Genomic DNA, 24841 nt, shown 5'->3' on the forward strand with positions numbered 1-24841 from the left:
CCTCCCCTCCTCCTCCTCCTCCTCCTCTCCTCCTGATGGCAGGAGAGTGAAGTCACACTGGGTTTTTAAATGTCCTTCCTGAGTGTTTGCTCCATCAGAGACTTTGATGTGAGTGTGTGTGGTGTTCAGCAGTGGAGCGTTGGTTTAAAGTAAACACCACAGGGATTTTTGCTCTTTGAGAAAACAGGCTGAGGCCTCTCATCTCCTCAGACAGACACTTAATGGTTGTGACCTGAGAGGGAAAACAAAGCTTTAGTTGAACAGGAAGTCTTCAGGTGTGTGTGTCGCCTTCCTGTCATCACTTTAAACGTGGCGTTGAGGTGAGGCGAGGGGGGGGCGGAGTCTTTGATGAGGCTGATAATGTCCTGTGAGGTCGGGACGACAGGACTCACTCGGAGCTCTTTCAAACAGAGGTCAGCGCTGCAATAATATTTTCCCCCTGTGACATGAGCCCGCTCCCCTGGCCGAGCCGCCATCTGTACGCTTCCATCCCCAAGCTGAGTAAACTCCTGAGAGCGGGACGCACATGTGAATGTGTGTGTTTGTTCTTGTGCTGTAACGTGCAGCGCTGACGGTTTATTTGACTCGTATGAACATCCATCATTACGTTAACGCGCCGCTCCTGCTTTCATTAAAGGAACATCAGAGTGAGTCAGCAGGAAGCAACAGAACCAAATGATGAAGGTTCCACTTTAATGAAGAATATACAGCTGCAGCTTTAAAGCTTTAAACATGACCTATGGTGCGTTCAAGTTCCTCTCTGAAGTTGGAATTTCTGAGTTTCTAGTCAGAAGTTTGAACCTGAACGCCCCGAGCAACCCCACCAACCCCGACGTCAGAATCCAAGATGGCTACAGAGACTCAGACCTGTTTGATCAGGACTCCGATGAGTCTGTGAGCAGTTCAGGAGGTTCAGGACTGGATCTGTAAACCAGATCATCTGGACCGAACAAGATCCCAGAGCAGATTTCTCCTGGGATTGTCTACAGGGTTAAATCTGACCTGAATCTGACTCTGGACTCAGACTGAGGTTCAGGTTCTTTTATCCTGAGTCTGACTCTGTGTCGTTCTCACACAGTCATGAGTTAATGTTCAGGACTCTGAGCCTCTGAGCTCAGAGAGAGGGAGTCTTCAGGGAGAGGGGGGAGGGGGAGGGGGGAGGGGGGACGGGGGTCGGCGTTTGATGTGGGAGGTCCCCCCCCCCACCCTGCTGAGCTGCTCCCTCAGACCTCTCATTAAGCGTGTCATCAAAGGCCCTCGGCCCAACCAATCATAACATTAACATTACCACACAGACTCCAGGTTCTCCTGAGTCCACAAACACACAGGAACTGAACCAGACCAGAACCAGCAGACCCACAACACACAGGCCTGGATCCACAGCTGACACACAAACACACAGAGACACATCAGAACACTGTAAATCAATATCATTGATCCTCTGATCTGATCAGTTCTGTGTTGATCAAACAGCTCTGGATTCTCCTCGGTTCCTTCTGCAGAACCAGAACCAACGACACCACGTCCATGATACACACACAGGTCCTCAGGATGTAGGTTAAAGATGGAGCTGTGTAGCTGTGTATCTGTGTAGCTGTGTAGCTGTGTAGTTGTGTAGCTGTGTAGCTGTGTAGTTGTGTAGCTGTGTAGTTGTGTAGCTGTGTAGTTGTGTAGCTGTGTAGTTGTGTAGCTGTGTAGCTGTGTAGTTGTGTAGCTGTGTAGTTGTGTAGTTGTGTAGTTGTGTAGCTGTGTAGTTGTGTAGCTGTGTAGCTGTGTAGCTGTGTAGTTGTGTAGCTGTGTAGCTGTGTAGTTGTGTAGCTGTGTAGTTGTGTAGTTGTGTAGCTGTGTAGCTGTGTAGTTGTGTAGCTGTGTAGTTGTGTAGCTGTGTAGTTGTGTAGCTGTGTAGCTGTGTAGCTGTGTAGTTGTGTCTCTGCTGGTGAAGCTCAGGTGTGTCAGTGTGGAGCAGGTGGAGGTGGTTGGTGTCTCTGACGTCCTGCAGCTCTGTGTCCTTGATTAAAGCAGCAGAGTCCCACTGACAGCAGATATCTGTCCTCCCCCCTCCTCACCCCACCCCCCTCTGTCCCCCTGCACCATCACCCCCTCCTCCCTCTCCTCCTCCCCCTCCTCCTCCTGTCCTCAGGTCAATGGGTCTCCCGTGACTACCTTGCTTTTAAGCCATCACACTCCCCCATGGGGCACATGAGGGAGATCTATCTGTGTCACCCTCCCCAGGTGATCTCTGGGTAATGTACTGAAGGACAGCGAGTGCACCCATCAGCTCGGACCTACACGCCTGGCGTCCGCACGCTCCACGCCGCCGCCTTTCTCCTCTTCTTTTTTCTGTGGGTAATTACAGGGAGGGCTGCTCTCACCATGAGGGAGGCAAACCAATTAGAGAGTGTGTCTGCAGTTAAAGGACATCTCTGTGACAAACCTGGCCACGAGGTCGCATGTTTATTATGTCATCCCTACACTCGGGGGCCGTTATTACAGATAAGTGTCACAGTCTGGAGGTCATTGATGGAAATGGGATTCTGTTTTGGCCTGAGGTTTTACATGCTCTGATTATTCTGATGGCTGCCTGAGTGCTTAATTATGATCATCTGTCTCTGATTGGGCTTTGATTCCCGTCCATAACTTATCAGTTTAAAAGGGTATTAACGGGGGGGGGTAGAGTGCTGGTTTACTTACACTCACATTAGATGGGCTTTGATGGATGTGAACTGGACGACTTTACATTTGTGATGTGTTCAGTGAAGGTTGAGGCTGAACAGAGGAAGGAACAGGAAGCCGCCATCTTCTAACCAATCACAGGTCAATCATGACGTCACTGTCTGACTCCAACTCTCTGTTTTCACTGTGAGCAGAAAGAAAGGAGGAAAATTACATTTTTAAACTAATGAAGAAAAACAAAGTTTGATGCTAGCAGGTGCTAACGTTAGCATGATTGATCGGTCGTCTTTATATCCGGTCGTACCGAAGGTGAAGCGTTTCTTCTAATGTAGACTGTGACATAAACAGCTGCTGATGCTAACGTTAGCTTTGTAGCGATAGCAAACTAAAAACAGAAATATGGATTTAAAGGTTTTTCAGTCAGGATCCTCTGTGTTCAGATGATATGGACTGAACCATCAGTGCTGAGTGAGGCTGTGATCTAAGGTTGTATTTTTAGTTATTTGTGTTGTTACAGATGGTTTCAGTTTCAGGCTCTTTATGGTAATAATATGGGGACGGTTTGGACTGTGGTTCTGGTCTGTGGCAGGATGTGGACTCAGACGTGTTGCGGGGACGTGACCGTCTGGTCTCGTCATGCTTCATGTTACGTCCGAGCACCACAGGTCTGCTGTAAAGACAAACCGTGTCCTGCAGCATGAAGGTCTTTAACCCTGAGCAGAGCGGCGTCTGTGTTTAAACCGTCATTAAACAGCAGGCGAGCAGCGTCGGGGGGGCTCCGAGTCTCAGCCCATTTACAGACCTGTGTACATGAACTCATTCAGATCAAATCAAAGCTTTCTGAAGCATTCCTCATTCCTCAGGAGGACCCAGGAGGACGGAGGGTCGGAGCTGTTGGTGTGTGAGGTTAAACTCTGTTGTGAAGGGAATGTCTGGTCAGCTGAGGTGTATGATGGGACTTTTTTAAACTCTGGATGTAAAATCATTGAGCTCCTTCGGGGCCCATTAGCTGAGACGTTGAGTGCAGCAGTCTGTCAGCCTGTGTGTTAAACTCGTGCGGACGCCGCTCTCTAACTTCACACTCCATTTGCTTTATTCTCCTGAGCGGCCGATGCTGCAGGTGTAAAGTGAGGCCACGCTTCATTTAGCTCCATTCACTTAATGAGGCGTCTGCGGAGGAGAGCGCCGATCGCCACCGAGCTGCCGGAGGATTTTACAAGACGACCGACGCTCGGTGACCGACTTCACCTCAGCTTCAGCCTGTGGTCCAATCAGCAGCCTCGGTCATTTTCTCTGTCGGAAAATATGTTTTCCAGAGTCTGAGGTGACGACTTTAAACTCATCCAAACTCAGATTCAGGTCAGAGACACTGACGAGGTTTATTGGTTAAAGGTCAAAGGTCAAAGTCTTTGGCCGTGTCATGGTTAATTTCATTGGATAAATGTAGTAAAAAGTTGAAGTGATGATATTTTATTTTAAAATGTTCTCGTTGGTTTTTAGTTTTTCCGTCCTCACTTTTAAAATCATGTCGACGTATTTACTTCCATCTACAGCTCAGGTCAGTCGACAGATAATGTGTGTGTGTGTGTGTGTGTGTAGTTTCTTTACTGTCAGTTAACTTATTGATTAATTGAATAATCATTTCATCTCTGATCAGCTCGTAACCTCTGAGCAGGTGAACAGGTGTTGAACAGGTGTTAGCAGCAGCGCTCAGATAAATCATCAGACCTCGTCTCTGCTGGTTGTTGTCAGAGGGTTGTGTAGATTCATACTGTATCTGTGTGTGTGTGTGTGTGTGTGTGTGTGTGTGCATTAGTATGTGTGTGCAGTAGCAGGGTGTGTATCGGGGCCGTTGCCCTCGGGCTGATCTGCAGCTCTCTCCATCAGCATGCACTGACACCTGCACTGTTTAATGCACTGCTCCAGTTTATTAATGACCAACGTGTGATAAACATCTGCACAGGTCACACACACACACACACACACACACACACCACACACACACACACACAGCCTCTGAAGGAAACTACAACTCCCAGGAGAAAGAGAATAAACCTGACCTCACCTGTTGACTCTTCACACAGGTGAGGGCAGGTTTATTCTCTTTCTCAGAGTGAAGGTGGATGACGTCTGAGTTAAAGGTGAACTCAGGTGATTGTTCTCCTCAGTGTGTTTCCAGGTGTTGTATTAGCTAACTAGCTAACAAGCTACCTAGCTTTCTACGTTCATCGTTTTTTAAAACAACCACAGGTAGCTGAAGTTATTTTATTCACTTCTTTATTTTAGAAAATAAGAAACTTTTTTTGTCTAAAATATTTGAGCTATTTGTCCTGAAGTCTGTCTGCTGTTTGTAGGTTTCACTGTGATTCACACACACGATGAATTCAGGAAAGTTCATTAGTTCCTCACATTTTCCAGGGAGAAGGTAAAAGTGCAGCTATAAAACAAACCTGGCCTCAGCCTGGTGGTGACTGACCGGTTCAGAGCCGTGATGCTGACGTGTTAAAACATGAAATGGTGAAGCAGGTTGTTCCTGTGGTCAGGTGACGTGGTGTTCACCCTCAGGCTGCTACAATCAGGATCATCATGAAGTGTGTCAGCAGGTGATCCTGCCTCCGTCCTGTGCTTCGCCCTCACGTCAGCCTGTAATCTCAGCCTGTCACAGCAGCGCCATATTTCACTCCCAGAGGTCCAGTATTAAAGTACCAAAGACAGACGACAGCAGAGATTGAAGCCGAGGAAACGGCTGTCATTTTCTCCAGCATCTAAATCGGCCTGTGCAGTTTCTCATCTGCAGCAGAGGAGACATGAAAACGTCAGACAGCGAACGCACCGAGCTGCGTCCTCTGCTGCAGCATCAGGTGAAGGAGCCAATTAACACCAGAGAAGAAGAAACGCCAACAGTAATCAGACTGTGAGGGACCTCTCTCCTCTGAGTCTGTTTCCTGTTTCAGATGAAAACGTCTCAGCAGAACTCGGCGTCCAGATCAATACCCAGGGTGCAATGCAACGGCGAGACCCCCCACCACCACGACATGAGCTCTCATTCGACATCAGCGAATGTGTTTCCAAGGTGCAATTCCAACAAATCAAAAAGGCATCGCTCCAAATAATCTGCTGAGTCCGTGTCATGGTGTCACTCTCACCTTTCTCTGCGAGGAGCAAAGATTAAAGACGTCTGAACGCTGCTCCTCAGGTGATTCACTGTCCCCAAAAATCCCCTCTGAAATATGGACCGTTTAAATGTCCTCTCTGTTTGCCTGCTCCCTCTGAAGGTGTCCGTCTGCGGCGGGCTGAGGTGCGACAAGATTAATTGAGTGCTGGATGCTTTCTGCTCAGCGAGGCTTCCAGGGGCCACGGGGCCGAGAGGAGGCCTGGACGGGCCAAAGTAAAGAGACCATCTCATTAATATATGATTAATAGCCACGGCTGCGGTGATTAATTAGTGTTTGTGACAGTAAACTTTTAACAGGCCCCCGTGTCGTCCCCTGGAATGCCCATTTATCTTTTCAGACCCCCCCCCCCCTTCTCCTCCGTCACCCCCTCCTCCCCTCCACCTCTCCCCAGCCGTCCAGAAAGAGCGAATAAGTTTGCATATTCTAGTCTTGTCCGATTTCATTCTGCCGCTGCCTGGAAGGAGCGGCCAGGAATGAGGGCTCTCCGACATGATTGATTGCTTTGCTTTTTTATTTGCAAGTTGGAATCCAGAGAAGTTTTCTCTCTCTCTCTCTCGAGCGGGGGGGGTGAGGGGTGAGGGGGGGTGATGGTTATTTCCTCTCCACTTCTGTGTACTTGTTCTTCTCCAAACGAGGAACCTTGGGCTCATTGGTACAGAAATTTCTTCCAGCTCTGCTTTGAAATTGATTTGAATCGCTGTTGTATGAGCTTGTGTGTTTTTCTCACAGCCCTTCACTGCTGAATCCTCCCCCTCCTCCTCACCCCCTCCCTCCCCCTCCTCCTCCTCCATCCCTCACCCGCTGCCTCTGCAACACTCAGACTCTCAGAAAAACTTCCAGATGCTTCGACTTGGTTTTGAAATGTTTCTCGTCAACATCGTCAAAGATTATTTCAGATTTTTTCTCTAAACCTCCTGCTGTGGAAAAGTACCAGTGTCAGAAATAACAAAATGTGTATTTATATGTGGCTCTGGTCTGAGGATTAAAAATATACATAAAATGTCTGAAAATCATTTTAAAATAAGGATTATCCACAGGACAATCTCTAAATCTCATGTCACAATTATCCTGGCCAAAATAATGAATGGTATTATTGTGATCATCATGAAATTATACTTCACTCTTAAAATGGCTCCAAAACACAATAAGAATCAATAAGAAACAAATGTTTTTATTGCATCATGAATAGGACAAACAAAACAATCTTTATGTAAAAATAAATCATAAAGAAAATAAATAAAAATAGCAACTTTATGTTTGATCTTACAACAGGCATCTAATGAGGAGTAAAATAAATTCTAGTTATTATCCTGATGAAGGAAATGGAGAGTTTTTTATCGTGATGAACGATATTCGATTTTATCGATCAATAATGAGGATGTTCACCGAGCGGTGTCTTCGCCAGGTTCCTTAAACAAACTGCTGCCCAGACTTTGAGATTTCTGTTCATTAGAAGTCAAGTAAAATAAAGTCCCTCCTCCTCCTCCTGTGTGCAGACATATGGACATAAACAGTTATTTTCTGCAGCACAGGGAATATCACAGATGGTTCGGCCGTTTCATGATACTCAAAAGTTGCTGCCTTCACAACATCCCTCATAACCCGGAGCCAGGGTTCTCCTCTGATACATAAAACATCTAAATGAGCCACTTTGATCGCAGCTCATCCGAAAACGATCCTGGAAACACGTGAGGCCGGAATCAGAGAAGCAGCTGCAGACTTTATGTGGACACAAAACATCAGTGTGTTTGTGATTTTCATCATCAGCTCAAAATAAAACACATCCTGAGCTCAGCTGTGAATATTAATGAGGCTTTATCACATCATTAAAGGACCATTCTGCTGTTTTTAAAGGCCTCAGCTCCCGATCGACAAATAATACAGATAAATACGTTTTCTACTGATTTCCATTTGGTGTGAAAATCAATCACAAGACTGTGAACATATGAGGCTGTTTAATTTAAAAAATCAGTTTCTCAGTGTCACAAAACTGCAGTTAAAACAAAGACGTTCTCAGAAAATCACAACAAAATGATATATCCTCAAATATTTTGAGGATAAAGTGGAAAATTTAGAGAAAAAAGTTTCAACATTTCAATAGAAAATAAAAAAATAAAATATTTAGAAAAATATAATTCAATAATAAAGTTGTTGTTTTTTGGAATTAAGTCAAAATATTTTGAGAAGTGAGTTATAATATCTAGAGAAGTATAATACAGTATAGTTTAATATATTGAGAAAAATGTAATATTTTGATTTAAAAGCTTTGTAACTGGGAGAAACAGGTTCTTTTGAAAAATAGTAATATTTTCAGAATTACAATTTCAGAACGTTTTGAGGTCATTATACAACGTTGATAAAACGTTTTTATGATTTTTACAATGAAAGTAGTAAAAACCACATCAGACAGGACGTTTACATCATTTACATACAGACGTCTGTAACTGTATTTTATTACTGCTGTTCACAGCTGAGTTTAAAGACTTTAACTCACAGACGTGGATGGAAACTGTAGATTCCTGTAGATTCTAACCGTCAGCGTCATGTCTGTTTCAGTTTGATATAAACCTCATTTATTTTCAGTAAATGAGCTGAAACATGTAGAAACTCTGAGCTCTGGTCCTTTAACGTTCGGCTCTCTGTCACAGTCTCCGTCTCTCTCAGAGCGTTGGATTCAGAAAGAGAAGAATTAATCAGAATATATGGCTTTTAATATAAAAGCCTGTCGTCCCTCTGGTGTGTTATTAAGTTTGTGGAGGCGAGTGGAGCTGCTGGGGATCACAGGGTGAGCACACGGCCACCTGTACTGCCCGCCCGCCTCCACAACACTTATACAATAAAAAGCCTTTTCTGGGAATTTGTTTGAGAAATGCCGAGAGTTTTCGAGCGGTGTGTGGACGCAGGAACTTTTCTTTAGATTATCTTCATTGTTGATAATCTCTTTAACTTCAGGGGTGAGCCGCTACACCTGAACCTCTCCATCCAGGGGCCGCCGCAATCGCTCTATAGCCCCCGCCACTAATCCCATCATGCCTCGGGAGGACTTGGCTTCTCCCCTCTCCTCTCCTCTTCCTCGTCTCTTCCTCCTCGGCACCATTAAAGCAGCAGAGGCAGAAAAGCAGATTTAGAGCAGATCCATTTCATTTCAATAACCTGCATCCACCCTGCAGCTCAGCAGAGTCAGGATCCACGGATCGAGTCGCTCCGCTGGTGATGGACGCTTCAGCTTCAGCCATCTTTGTGTTTACAAGAAGTAGGATCGGAAAGTGATGAGACGGGTCAGAGCTAGCTGGTTAGCATGCTAACTTCCAGGGCTGCGACACAGACTCAGATCAGCAGTGAGGATCAGTTGTTATCACAAATCTAACTTAATGTTAGCGAGTTAAATCTTTTTCTCTCTCGCCTCAACTGTTTATTACCGCTGTCTCCACTTCCTGTGACCGTTGTTTCAAAGTAAAAGCCCTCTGCAGAGTCGTGCAGCTTCATAACACTGCAGTGGTGACAAACTGTAAACGGTCTAATTTTTTTAGTGGTCTTAGGACCGATGCATCGGTGGCAGCCCTGCTAACCTCAGTATTTCCTCAAGAGTCAGCGTCACTTCATTTCACTGCTCATATCATCTGTGTTTGATTTTCATCCTTCCATCTTTAAGTCGTCACTCATCTTTACTCTCTGCTTCTGATTCTACTGAACCTCTGAGCTGCTGAACAGAATCTGCTCAGATCCTGGAGGAAGCTTCACGTTGCTGTAACTGATGAGTAATATAAAGTAGATCAGGTCTTTAACCAGGACAGAGAGAGAGATGGTCTCTCCATCAGGGAGGAGGATGAATCGAACTCTGGATGTTTGTGTGTTTCATTTAAAGAAGAAGAAAGTGGGATATTTTCTCATCATGCATCCTGAATCAGGGCCGGTAGAAAATAATGGGGAGTTAATCAGATCAGTGGCACTCTAATTCACTGGGTATTGATCAAGGCTGATTCCTAATGGGGCTTCAGTGTGTGTGTGTGTGTGTGTGTGTTGGGAATGCAGAGCTATTTAGCTTTAGCTTTCAGGAATGGAAACATCATAGATAAGCCTGATAATCAGTGTGTGTGTGTGTGTGGAGGGTTTATTGTGTTCTGTCCTTTGTTGTATTATTTTAGATAAAGTGACAGTAATGACGGGACAATAAGAGAATCATTTAGCTGCGTTCAGATGAATCTGATTTGCTGCCATCGGGTTTGAAAAGCTCAGTCACTGGTTCATCAGATGAATCAGTTCTGAACCTGAGTCGTTTCCCACCTGGAACCAAACACCTGCCTGAAACATGTGAACTAGGCCTTTAAACATCAGGCCTCTGTGGACATTACAGCAGCAGCACTTTACATTACCTGTTGTTGTTGTTTATAGGAGGCTGATTCCTGCTCCACCTGGACAGACGACTCACCTGTACCTGCCTCAGGACTCCACCTGTCTGCGATACAAACTGAGGTAAGCTCCTTTGTTCCTGGCTGTTGGTAAGTGACGCTACATTAGCATTAGCTCGTCCACACTGAGAGACAGAGGTGAACATGCAGGTGATTACATCTGGTACAAACATTCGACTCGACGATGAACTGGTTAGATTGTGGTGATCAGAGGTCAAAGGTCAAGGTCGCTGTGACGGCACAAAGCATGTCTTCATCACTGATGAACTGTGATTTAATCTGAGTAAAGGCTGCAGACGCAGGAGACAAACAGCAGCAGGTGACGAAGCACAGAGGAACATTTTGTTGCTGTTGGTTTAAAACATCCAGTCTGTTTGAACACGACTCTACATGTGATATTAAAGAAGAGCAGTGAAGCAGCTCATATTTCCATGTAATCATTAAAACACAGTCAGGTGTTTTCAGCTGGTCGCTGTCGTGTCGTCGTCGTTTCCATGAAACAGCTTCTTTGTTGAAACGTTGATTTTTATTCCACTTCCCCTGAATGTGTGAGGAGCCATGTTTTAATAATACACTTGACATGGGAGCAGCGCTCTGAATTAAACGGCCCCGCCTGTTGCTTGTTTTTATTAGGAGCTCTGAGATTACATTGTTTTTGCCGTGACATCATTTTCTGTCCTGGTTTATTTTTGCATGGGATGAGGTCGCTCGCCACAGTCCATGCAAATCAAAAGCTTTGATTTATGCACCTTTCCTGCTGCGAATGGAACATTAAATTTAATTTTGCTGCTGTGGAGCTGAGCCTGCGCCGCGCTCAGGCTTGACACGGTGAACCGGGCCCTGCCGCCGCCGCCGCCACCGCTGCACAGGAATTCATTACTTCCTCCACAATATGCGAAAGCAACATTTGAATGAAACATTTGTCTCGTGTCAGAACAGAGTAGCATCTACTCTCTCTATACAGATCCATGGACACAGGGAGGAGGAGGGACCTCACGCTCCACTGTAACAAAGCAGTGACTTGTGTAATGGTGGCACATTAAAATGAGGCCTGTTGGATGTGAGTAGCAGAGCAATCTGTTTCTGCCTGTGATCGCCCATTACTGCTCCGTAATGACGTGGAAAAAATGCCACAAAGCAAAGTAATGAAATGTATTTTCCCTCCTTCAGCCCGAGACTCCGCGGCTGCAGCACAGAACATCTGGAGGATTTATACAAGTCTCAGATTTATCAGGAGCTTTATCATGATTCAGCAGTTTATTCATCCGATCGTTCGGCATCACATCGTCTCTTCTGTATCGTTCATGTGTAATTTAATGTCTGTGTTTGTGATGTTTGACTCTGTGACTCCTCCAGGTGTGTTAATGTCACAGGTACGTCCGCTGTAAAACGTCCACAACAGAAACTCGAATATAAATCTCCACATGATCACTAATTAAACTGTGTATTTATACACGATAACTGACTGTAAACAGTCATCAGCATACAACTGATATATTATTAGTATCATCACTGTGTATTATCACTGATCAGTCAAAGTATGCACAAGCTAAATATCCCATCATGCATTGCGTTGGCACAGTTAGAGAGTCAGAGCAGAATCAACAACTATCCAGGCGTAGTGTGATCCAGGATCCTGGATCCTGGGGGGTCTGGAGGCTGAGAGGGGTCCACTCAGGCCAGCGGGTGCCCCGGGGGCAGCAGAGGGTGGGGGGGCTCCTGCCTCTCAGTCTGCTGGACAGATTACAGCCTCATAGCTGTGGATGTGAAAGCAGACGAGGTGATTACACGGCCAGCGTGACGCGGCCGAGCGCGACCTCCTGATAAAGTAAATCCTCTGTGTGTGAGCGGCGGGGCCCAGGTGCATGCTGGGATTGACTCCTGTGGTTTCACTGTGACGGATCCATGTTAATGATGGAAAATAAAAACTGCTCTGAGTCTGTTCCTCCATCCATGGATGTGACATGGTGATGTCACAGGGGGCGGGGCGTACAGGGGCGTGGTCTGATGCCAACAACCAGGAAGTAAGTTAGCATGTTAGCATGTTAGCACTTCCTGTTCCCTCGTCCCAGAGTCAGTGTGTTTCTGGTTAAATGTCTGAAATAACATAAAATCGGTCAGTAAATCCCCCACTCACTAAACTCTCATGTAGAATGGCTCTATAGCGCCTCCTGGAGACATTTAAACACATAACCAACAGATATTTGGCTCAGTTTGTCCTGGGTGGATAAAACTCAGTAGGCTTCTGTAACTTTCTGTAACGTTACTGCCTGAAACGTATTGTACTTATATTATTATAAACTTATAATATTTTGACTTTAATATTCACATTTTGCTCGTTTTTTGTCGTTCACTCGTTGCGTTGTATTTGAACTCCTACAGATTTTTCTGCCTTCGTCCATGATGGGAATGTGCAGCCGATTTGTTCTGTGATGTGATGCAGAACCACGTCATGTGACCTGTTCATGGCTGCGTGCAGCTGTAATATCCAGTCCTGCGTGCAGCGGCTCAGAGAAACTCTCCTGCTCTGCAGTATCACCGTCTCTCTGTCCGTCCCCGGGGCCCTCTCCCAGCCAAAGTGAGGAGCTCGTGCCCAGATGCAAATGACTTTCCAAGGTCCTTGTGATTGCTCATTAACTTTCCGCGGGCATAAGTCCTAACTTTATTATTGACTGCACAGAATACACAATCCACCGACCTCTGCCACCTGCAACTAAATCTCTCCCGTCCGATCCATCGCACTGATTTCTGCAGCGGGCCAGAAAACTCGAGCCAGCAGTTTAGTCACCTTAAGTGTTTACACGCCCCCCACCCCCCACCCTGCCTGCAGCTCACACATCACTGCAGAGCATGCAAACACTCATGTCAGACTGCTCCCACTTTAAAACGTCACAGGTCTGAATCTGTTCCTTTCAAACCTGCGTCTATCGATTCGCTCTCTGGTTTATTCAGTGAGCAGGTTTCCTCTCTGCTTCACCTCTGCATGAAATATTTATTGAAAGTGTTTTCAGCTCGTCGTTATACGTCCACCCTCCCCCTCCCTCAGGCGGGACCTGCAGAGCTTATGCAGATCAGGCTCAGAGAATCAACATATTACAAGCAGCTGACATTTGTCCTGATATATTGAATCGTTAGCGCGACAGAATCACTTAAGCCGGATCCACTAACATCAAGTTTCCTCTCGTTATTGACCCTCGCGGGCCGAGCCTGACAAGTGGAACTGCAGCAAAGTTCATTAATAATGTGAAATAAATCAATTTGCCTGGAAATAGCAGGACGGCCTCAGACTGCAGGAGAAGCTCTGATTCTACTGTGATCGACTGATTCACCTCCACACACACGTTTACATCTCGTATCAACCAGGAGGCAGTTTAACAGTGAAGATCAGCTGATGTGATTTCACCTCCTCCACCTGAGATTTCATGTGTTAATCAAACAACATGAACTTTTCCTGCTTCTTCAGTTCTGATCATTTATAAAACACAATAATCAGATGTTCCCGTCAGACGATAAACGGTTTGATCAGAAGTTAGTTTCTACAAACTGAATCTTTTTCATGATTTCTCTTTAGAACTTTAATTGATTCTTTCATTGAACAACAAAAAACATGAACATTGAATAAAATAAACACATACATGCTGTTAGCTAGCTTATATTTAGCATATCTGATTTAGCAGCTAGCTGCCGCAACATGGTTTTTACAGCTACATTGAAGTTTCCTGTTAGAGGCAGGTTTGAAAATTTCTCGTTTGTTCCCATGGAAAGTTTCCAAATGTGAAAATTCAGTGGATTTTGCAGCTGTAGATCAAACATGGATAAAGAGGATTCACAGGACAGGACGGATTCCAGGCTGATTGTTTATCTTGTTTATTTGTTATTGACACTCTTTGACCTGGCTGCCGTGGCGACCACAGGAACAGGTGTTACTGTGTGTGTGTGAAGCTGCAGCTGTTGTTGAGCAGGAAGCTAACAGGTCGTCGTTCAGTCTGATACAACTCTGACCTCACTGCTTCTCAGCGTCTGATTGGCTGAAGGAGACAGGAGGTTTAATTTCACATTTTCTATTGATCTTTATTGGAAACAAATCAAAGACCGTGTGATGGATGGAGCTGGTTGCACTTCCTGCTCTAACTCTGAGGTTGTTTTGTGTGTGAAGCTGTGAAACTGTGGGACTGCTCACTGGTTATATTTAACGTGCAGACGATCACACACTCGGAGCTACACACAGTTTCCAAACCCAGACAAATGGTGGCGGCACCAGCGGCTTTAAGATGAGCAGAACTTCATATTTGTGCTCCTCCTGGGGGGCGGGGTCATTTCTCAGGACATGCGGTTCCTCCAGAGACCGAACATAAACACAGACTCGCCCCGATATGAAGACAAATAAACCTGGAGCGTCTGGCAGCCGACCAAAGAGCAGTTTAGGATTCCATACGTTCATCAATCATGTGGCTGTCTGCTGGTTGTTGTTGTGAGGATCTGAGGAGGAGCAGTGCTGCTGCTGTCTGCAGAGCCACAGAGCTCAGGTGGAGCTCTTTAATTCACAGACAGAATTTACTCCATAATAACTTCATTAAAGCATTTTCATTAACATCACTGGTTCATTCACATTTATTTTAAACATGAAAATAATGAAACTACCTGAGCTGTGGCTGCAGATAGTTTCATCTCAGTTATTGATCACCCCCCCCCTCTCTTTGTATTGTAGTCTGAAGTCGTCCCCCCCCCCCCCAAATCAGAAAATGTGACACACTCATTTTTGCAGTCTGTCCGTCTCCACCGCTCATTTCTTCATCATTCCTCGCTCCATCGATTCCTCTGCTTCATCAAGTGCCCACGCTGCAACCAGACCTCTCACACCTTGGCAGCCATCTGCAAGAGGGGTGGAGGGGTGGGGGGGGGCAGGAAGTGCAGTGTCAGCCGATCAGGACGTCCTTCAGCAGCCTCCGTCACACGGAGAGAGAAGGTCAGAGCTGCTGACAGAGGAGGGAGGAGAAAAAACTGATCACTTCATTTCCCATTCCCACCTGAGGAGGAGAAATCAAACATCAGCCTCCATCAGCGCTGCATCAACCTGATCACTGATAATCAATAACCTGAGCTCTGAACCCCGAGACGAGCTTCAATAAAACCTGGGATCTGTTTCAGATCAAAGTCTCTGATCAGCTTCAGATACTGAGTTCAAGATGAATTAATGTTTAATTACAACTGAGAGAGAAACAGAAACTGAAAATAGAACGAGTTTATGCTGTTAAACACATTCATCCATAAATACACACTGATACATAAAAAGATCAACAGTGAGTTAAATAAAAAAGGAGCTTGTTCAGAATAAGAGAGTAATAATAATATTATTGTTAGGAAACATCGAACCTCAGATCTGAGATTTATTTCTTCATTTGTGTGAAAACATGAATCAGTCAGTGCAGATGTTTCAGATTATTCATGTGGAGAAACTTTATTAAAACCAGAAATGAAACCATCAGTACTGTGATATTATTACTGCAGCACCCTCGGCCTGTCTGACTCTGATCTGAGTTTGAGAAGCTGAAGTTTTTCTGATGATGTTTGTTATTTGAAAGGTTTCTGTCGTCTGTGTTTTCAGCCTGATCACATCAGGTTCAGAGTGTTTCTGTGCAGGTTCACCTCCACCTACAGACCTGCTGCTTTATATGAATCTGTGATTTAATGTTGGAGCAGATGATATCTTCAGCGTCTCTGAGCTGTTTCCACCTCAGGATAAAGGCAGTTATCGGCCTTTTGATGGTAATGATATTATATCCAGTTAATTTCATTGGTGTGTGTGCAGAGGTGGATGTTCCTGCTGGCTCAGCTCTCCTCCGTCCTGCCTCAGCTCTTCCAGCCTGTGATTGAAGTTGCTCTGACCATGAGCTACCTCGGTCGCGGAGCTCATTTGCTAATTGAAAAGTGATTGACAAATCAGAGGCTCCATGACTGGGAATCACCTCGGCCAATTTCCAGCCTCCTGATCCCCGGCGGACGTGACACGCCGAGCCGAGCCGAGCCGAGCCGCGGAGGAGAGGCGAGGATGATGTTTTGAATGATGAGGTGAGCGAGGAGGATGCGGCGGCTTCCCAGACTCCAGCCCAGACGGGAAGGATTCAGGAACAGAAGCCAAATCCTTCATTGTGATTCCCGGCGGAGGAGCCGTCCGGCAGCTCAAATGCCTTCTGTCAGTGCCTCTAAAAGTGAGCAATAACAAATCTCCAGCCTAATGGTCAGTGAATTAAGCCGCCAGCCTGTATAGACAGTGTGGAGGAGAGCAGGGCCCAATCTCCCCCCGCCTCCCACCACCTCCCCCCACAGCCCCATTACCTGTCACACCCAGAAGGCCACAATCAGCTGAGACAAGTCCTTTCTGTGCTCAGAGGAGAGGAGAGCTCGCAGCTCCCCGGAGAGAGACCCGGTCCTGTCTGATCTCTGTCAGCAGCCGCTCAGAGAGGCTCAGCCCGGGGGAGGCAGAGACACACATCATCATCAAAACACACAGAGCGATGGACAGAGGCCGACCGACGAGGACGCGCCGCAGAACCCCCCAAACTCTCTGAACAAGCAGAGGTGAGGAGAAACAAATGAGATGTTAGTGACTGAGCTGAGGATTCATCAGCAGATAAATGGAAGAGACACTTTATCCAGAGAGATTCAGTGGCAGGAGGAGACCTTGAAGTGAACACGGGTTTTTCTTTTAATGGCTTTGGAGGGAGACGTCAGGTTAGAAAACACTGGAACACCTCATCACACATTTACAGTGAGACTGTGTTCTGATCTGACGCTGCTGTGTTTGTTCCTCTGGACGTTAAACCTGTAACAACAGCTGAGTGACGTCACCTGAAACTCCCCTTTCTCATGTTTGATCCGTCACTAACAGCAGTCAATCAGAATAACATCAGCTGCTGATTTCATCTCTTACACCAACAATAACAACATCACTGTTCGACAGATAACTCACTGCAGACAGGAGCTCATTCAGACAGACATCTGAATTCCTGAGTACACCCGAACGCCCCCTGAAGTCGGATTTCCATCCCCACCAACCCCGACATAAGAATTCAAGATGGCTGCTCCTCACATCAACAGCAGTTTGTTTCATATGAAGTCAGTTTTATGTTTCAGTAACAGTGAAGAGTTCTCCTCCTCTGAGGTGTTTTCTTCAGGTGGAGCAGATTCTGTTCTGTCTCCATGTTTTTCTGACCTCAGCTCAGAGCAGTCGTCACTCTCAGCTCTGACCTCTCATGTAAATGACACACAGCATTAATGGAGACAGTTTGACTCAGTGTGAACAAATGAAGGATAAAAACAGGACTGAAAACAACAGAGATCTGATGAGCTGAACATTCGTGTTTTTTCTGTCAGCAAAAAAAACAAAAAAACATTTAACCTTCCTCCATTTTCACACAAAAATCTAAATGAGATCCACTTTAAAATCCAGAGACGAGACTGAAATCACTGACCAGTCCTACAGACAGCTTCAGCTTAAATTTATTTACCACGAGCATCTTTATTTTCATCATGTGTAATTTTAATCTCATCATCATTATTATTTTAACCTCGGCCTGAGTGAAATGACTTGTCTTCTCTGTGAATGTTCAGACTGAGATGTCCATTGACCTTCTGTTTAAATGCCCCCTCCCTGCTGGTTAACCCCGACACATTCACAGCAGCTGACCGATCACAGCGCTGTTAAAGAGAGCGCCCTGCTATCTACCCAGCATGCCTGCTGCCCTGCCATCACTCTTCCTTAACAGTCTTTAATTAATCCCGATTATGGCTACAGGGGGTCATTGTCCCTGAATGAATGGCAGCATTACACGGTCAATTTACTGCTGTGTTCTTATCAATGCCAGCCTTACATAACCTCTGATTTAAAAGAGCTAATTAGCTGGAAAATACATGACAAGTCAATTGTGAACGACGGAGAAGAGAGAATGAAATGGCAGCTTCAACAAATGTCTGCTCGCCACAGATACACTTGTTCCTGCTGCCCGCTGGGCCGGCGAGCTGCCAGATAACCGTCTGTACCGCCGCCATTAAAGGCAATTTACTGATTGATCCAACGGCACTTTGCTTTCTGAAGACGCTGTTTTACAAATTCAGAGGTCAGAGAAGAGGAAAACACAGTGATTCACATTCAGTTAGAATTAATAAAAAAATACTGTGAATAAATATAAAACCCAGAAGAATCTGATAGTTACTGAAAATACTACAAATGGTTGTTAAATTCAGGACGTCACAATAAATGAATAAATAAAGATACAGTCAATAATAATAATAAACACATAGAGATGATGAGTGACGATTATCCTCAGAATAATAATATACAACAATTTTGATGAATGAATCTTTTTAATCATATTTCAAGCAAATATTTCCAAGAAATGTGACGAGTTGTTGCTTTTGTTTGAATTAAATAATGATGAACTGAATCTCTTTTTAAACTGGACAAACAAGACAAGACAAAACATTTGAAAGATTTCTCTATTATTATTTTATAATTTATTATTATTATTATTATCAGTTAATGAAGAGGATAATCTGCAGATTAATAGAAAATAATCACTGGATGTTCTCGTGTCTAAAGATTTACAAACCAAGATGCAGTAAATAATAAAATCTTCCAGTTTCCACAGTTTTAAAGGCTCATTCACCAAAAATACAAAAACAGATTTTCTCACAGATTCAGTTCATCTAGAGTAAAGAATGTTGTATTTTGTTGTGTTTTTAATGTAAGTCTGAATATTATCAGTATGTTATATCAGAGCTTTTCTGGTTTTCAGGTTCTAAAGGTTGTGAATCTCTCAGGCCACTGAAGTTGTGTTGGGCTGCAGCTTATGATTATTTTATCATTATCAGTTGATCTATGAAACTTCAGATGTTGTGCAGTGTCTTGTTTTGTTTGACCAACGGCTCAAAACCCAAAGATATTCAGTTTATTTCAGTGAACAAACAAGAAAAACAACAAATACTCACCTGAGAAAACCTGGAATCATCAAATGTTTGTTTGATGAAAATCACAGCTCAGATGAGGAAAAACAGAAAGGGATCAGGATATTTACTGGAACCACAGAGAAAGGTGAATGAGAAGGTGATTTATATATAAATGTATTTATAATTTGACTGAACTGAGCCTTTAACCAGTGAGATGCCAGCTCCTTAAAGATCCCAGGACCAGGTCTTTATTTGGATCTGTCTCCAGATGAAGGTTCGTGCTGGGTCTGTGCTGAGCTGCAGTAAACGTCCTGCGGTGTTTGTTCAGGCAGGTGTTTCAGTCCGACTGTGACAGACTCAACATGTGAAACCCTCACACTTTAAATGACACCAATGATTTCAGGTGTAAAACGTCCATCCAGCAGCTGTTTGATCCTCAGCTGATTCATGGACGTGATTAAAGCTTTATTATTGGTGTGATTCCTCCTGAGGACACAGAGAGGAAAATGCAGCACATCTGCAGTCTGATGATGTGTTTCCTGAACGCTGCCTCCTCCCTGACAGTAAGTGCTTTCTGTTTGTTTCTGCTGTTCAGTAATACTAATGAGAGGTAACATCTGAATCTATCCCTCAAATGTCTGAATAGGGAAAAAGCATGAACTGTTGCTTTTGGCAGCGGCTTCGGACCCACCATAACACGCTGTTAGTGCTGTTTCTCCTTTGGCTTTTGATGGCAGTGGGGAATTTATGTGGCAGTGGATCTATCTTACAGACCGGCCCATCTGCCCGGAGCTGCCTCCGCTGGCAGCCGCTCCAAAACGCTGCAGATTGCTAATGTGGCATTAAACAATAAATGGACGAAACGCCGTTCCTTCAGTAATTTCTTCAAGCCGTCAGAGTCAGCAGCTGCATGGTCCTGGTTCTGCTCTTTTTTTACATCTATAAACCACAAACTGCACACTGGTTCCACTGTGGAGGCCATTACTGACGGAGGACAGCACGTTTTATCACAGCTGAGCTCCGACACCAAGCTTCAGCAGTCAGGGAGAGAAGCCAGTTAGCTTAGCTTAGCACAGGGGTGATCACAGTCTGACAGTGTGGGCCCTCCATCAGACAGACCTGTACACACCCCCATTATTATTCTGTTGCTTCTGTTTAGGGGAGGCCATATTTGTTTGCTTTTATGCTGCGTTCAGGACGGTGGTACAGTTGGAAACTTTTCATTGGGAACTTTCGACTCTGTTAAATGTACGTTCTCATGATTGACTCAGAGAATAAAATGGCTGCTTGGCTGTCACTTCAAATCGAGATGACCCATCATTTGTTCGGATTCATTTGAATACGATTTCATTACTTTATTAACTTGCTGCTCCGCTGGCTCACTGAGATGCTAAGCTAGCAGAGTACGACAGTTTCCTTTTACAAATTTGACAAACAGTCTTATCTTTATTCGTGACTTCCTGAACCCAAAATACTTCAGAGATAATGATCCTGTGGAAGTGGAAGTCACAACTCCACCTGTCTGTCTCCTCACCTGTGTCTTTGTGTCGCGTCTCTTCACAGATTTATCCCCAACTCCTGACCTTAGTTTGGAAGCACATCTTAAGACCTATGCAGACTTGTAGACTTTGTTATTTGACATTTTAAATACGAGGACGAGTCTCTGCTGTTACTCTCTCCTGAAGTCTTTGTCCTTTCAGAACCAAATGAACAAACCTGGTTCTGAAAAAACCCTTCCAGATAGAGTCCAGGAGAAATCCATCTGGAGAACTCTGGTCTCTCTGAGCACAGAGACCAGGTTTCTGGTTTATGTGATGTTTAAGAAATCTGATTAGCAGAGAGAGAGACGACACAGAGAAGGTAAATAAGCATTTTAATCTCAGCTACTTCATCGTCTGTCAGGAAACACTGGATTCAGTTTTATATTTACCTTGATCCCCCTCTCATCCAGAGGCAGCTTTAATCAGTTTATAATGTGCCGTCTGTGTAATATAAAGATGTGAAGTGGGAAAATGTTAATATGAGATAAAACCAGTAAAAGTCAGATGCAGAGTCTGAATGTGACCTGTAAGTGTATGATGAGACATTATGAAAGAATCATATGCTGACTTTGGAAAGCAGCGACGCTCACTGTCATCAAACGATCTGCAAACCAAACATGAGTAAGGCTTTGGATGCTCGGAAGGAAAAAGAAACAGAGGTTTGGGGTTGAGTATGTGGGCGGCGGGGGCGTCCTGCAGAGGAGGCTGTTTTCTCTCCACACACTGGGCACCGAGCACGCCTCCTCTCCTCGCCAGTCTGACGTTAGCTCGCTGCGAGACGTTTATTTTTGCTGCGTCGTGTGCGGTGGCCAGAATATCTCTTTCATCCAGAGTATTGTCCGTCCTGAGCCGAGCTGGTAGAAAGTCTGTAAACTGATGAGTGTTTGTTTGAGGGGTTTAAAAGATGAAAACTACGTCGCAGAAACACGAACAAATGCAGATGAGCTCTAACAAACACCATGAACTTTATCATTATGAGCAGTCCTCACTAATAATTCAAGGCCAGTCATTAAATCAAAAGTATCATCAACAAAATGGACCTAAAATAACAGAAGTAAAATACTCTTAATACAGAATAACTCTGTCTTTCGACTGTTATTGGAGAAAATCCTTGTATTTGACTCTGATGTTAAATTGGTGGCGTTTCCCTTTAAGTCTGTGAGTAAGAACGAGCGCCTGCTGGACGATGGCGGTCTGACGCTGACCTGTTGAGAAGTGTCTTTGAGTTCCCCTTGTTTCAGCAGCAGCAGTGGGGGTGTCAGCGGGGTCAGAGGTCGGGGGGTCGTCATCATCCTCTACTTTACCTAATTACAGGGGAGATGAGAGTCGAGGCGGCCGCGGCCGGCTGAATGGTCCTGATGGGAGAAGCGTGGCAGCAGTTCAAAGTCCTGTTATGGAAATCTTTAATATTTAATACATCGATTAACATTAACAACTCAGGCAGAACTGTTTCAACAATTCCATTATTATTTGATCTCTCTCCATAGAGCGATGATGGGTGGTATAATGAAAGGTGGATCTCTATTTCAACCTTGAAGGGGTTGGGCAGAGTGCCAGTAATGAAGACGTATTAAACCTTAATGTAGCTTAATGTAGCAGGTGTCATATATATAATGTACAGAAGCTCTTTCTAAAGCATTATATTCATCGCTACTACCTTAAAAGCCACTAAATCTTCTGGGCTAAGTTAGTCTGGCTATGATTCTCTTACAATTAATCAATAGAAAAATTGTTAACACACCTTAACTGGGATCCATTAGAGTGTCCCTGGGTAATAAATGTTCCCGCGGTGCTCTGAGGGAGGGGGGGGCAAACTGCCTCCTGCACTCAGGTTAATGGGCAAAGTTGAGAGAAGTGACCACTAAATCTGCAAGGACACCACATTCACACTGGCTGAGCCTCTATCACTGGCAAATGACCACGGCTAAGAGCTCGCCGCTAATCAATTGTTTCTGAGAGAGAGGAGGGAGAGCGGAGACTCGTTTCACCTCCGTCTGAATCCACATCAGGACAGATCAGATACAAGACTGGATCAGTCGTAGGAGAGCAGATCTGATCTGAGGTCAGGCGTCGCAGCGTCTGCACCTGCAGGACTGGTCAAACACCTGAGCTGCAGGTAAATCTGATGTTTTTGTTCATGAGACTCACATCTGAATCTGATTCAGTTCTGATTTGAGACACTTCCTCTCTTCAGATCAGGTGTGATCTGAAGATCTGTTTCTGTCGTTAACAGGTCAAAATATTTTTATCAAGTTAAAATCATTTATATCTGATTCTGACGATCGAAGAACCTGAACCAGGAGCTGAGAGTCTGAATCATCCAGATCCAGCTCCATTTTCTACTAAACATATTTTATTACACAGTTTATTTGTATAGAAACATAATTTCATAGAGACAGGATTAAATTCTATCAGACTTTAAATATTAATGTAATATGGAGGGATTAGAGCTGTGGCAGTGAGAATGTAACATGATAAACAGAACCACAGTTACTGAGGATCACTGTGACAGTATCTGTGAACTGTTCCTGTGATTTAAACATAAATGATGGTAAATGATGATCAGTGTGTTTGTTGAGGCCGTCTCTGTGGACCAGCTCCTGGAGACCTGGTCCAGGACTCTGTGTGGTCCACGTCTCTGTGTGCAGCCGTTGTTATCACAGTTATTGGGATGAGTCAGCTCCGATGCATCAAAGTGTAAAATGGTGGAGAACATCAATGTGAAGGCAGACGGTGGTGGAGGGGGGGGGGCTTCAGATCCACTTTGAGCCTCTGCAGAATTAGATCAGGAGGAAAGTGTATGTGACAAGAGCTAATTAAGTCACATCGTGCTGCTAAACCTGACGGGAGGAGAGGGAAACGCCTGAGGTAATTGCATTTACTTCATCTTGTAATGTGGACCATCATAACTGCTAATTCAATTGTACAATCATTCTGCCAACTCCTGGCCATTAAGCACACATTTAATTGCCTCCATAAAGCATTTAATATGCAGCGCACAGAGCGGGGGGACGTGACACGGACCCTCGCCACCAGCCAACATGCAGATGTCCTGCCGTCACCACGGAGACGCAGGCCCGGGCGCGCTGTTATTGGCCGGTCCCTTTTCCAATACATCATTATTAGATGAGTGTTTAGGGCCCATTTCAGGGCTGTAACTCAGAGGCTGGAGGGACGGATATCAGCTGACACGGCTTCCTATTGTTGTGTGAACACACACACACACACACACACACACACACACACACAGTCTTATCTTGTTTATCTGTGGAGCAGCTTCTCACAACAAAGCAGCTCCGAGTGTTTTACATTAGATATAAAAAGACATTAAGATGAAAAGGAGGAGGAAGCAGAGATAAAAAGACAGAAATAAAATAGAAGATGAAAATGAGCTGAAATGGAATAAAAAGAGAAAATCACAGTGCAGCGATGTGAATAAATAGAATAAATAAGAAGGTAAAGAACCATCTGAAAGCTCAGTGTAAAGCCTCAGTAATAAACTCATATTATATTCAGGTCACAGTGAAAAGCATCAGTCTCTCTGAAAGATACAAACCCAGACGTTCTGTTAACACTTACAGCTGTTAGAAAATACATCAAATAAAAATATATTTAAAAAGAAAATTCCACTGCAGCTTAAAAAATGATTCAGTCTGTTTATCAGATGTTTTCTGTGACTGAAGAGAATCTGCTTCATTCTGACTCAGGTTACAGGTTTTAGTCGTGTTGGAGGTTTGTTTCTCTGCACGTTCATGATCCCCTGAGGATGAACTGATTCTTCCTCTAGCGCCACCATCAGGTCAACATGTCGTGTCCAGTTCTTTGCTTTTTGATCAGATCCCTGCAGAACTCATGACGCTGTGTTTGATGCTAATATTACAGCTGTTAGCACGGCGTTAGCATGTTAGCATGCTGTCTTAGTTTTCTGGTGCTTTGTGAATCTGCTTCATGACGACGCAGAGAGTCCAGAGGTTAGCTAGCTAGCTCACAGCTAACCTCTACATTTAGCTAAATTTGTGCAGATAAAGTGAAACTAGAATCTGCTGCTGTTTCACTGTAGAAACCTGCAGTGAAGTGAACCTGCACTGAGACATGA

At 44.6% G+C, this 24841-nt stretch overlaps 1 long non-coding RNA gene across 4 annotated transcripts in view; it reads left to right on the plus strand.

Annotated features, from left to right (window-relative positions):
* The window catches only part of LOC127142759 (uncharacterized), a 124604-nt gene that overhangs the window by 97507 nt on the left and 2256 nt on the right, over positions 1–24841 (plus strand). For 3 of the 4 annotated variants that reach the window (XR_007813790.1, XR_007813791.1, XR_007813788.1), the window contains exons 4-5: positions 10242–10322; positions 12641–13022. This is a non-coding gene — a long non-coding RNA (uncharacterized LOC127142759). Of the gene's footprint in view, positions 1–10241; positions 10323–12640; positions 13023–24841 lie in introns of those variants that run through there. The other variant, XR_007813789.1, reaches the window with a different exon arrangement.

The sequence above is a fragment of the Lates calcarifer genome, linkage group LG9 (assembly GCF_001640805.2).
Source record: "Lates calcarifer isolate ASB-BC8 linkage group LG9, TLL_Latcal_v3, whole genome shotgun sequence".
Lineage (NCBI taxonomy): Eukaryota > Metazoa > Chordata > Actinopteri > Centropomidae > Lates > Lates calcarifer.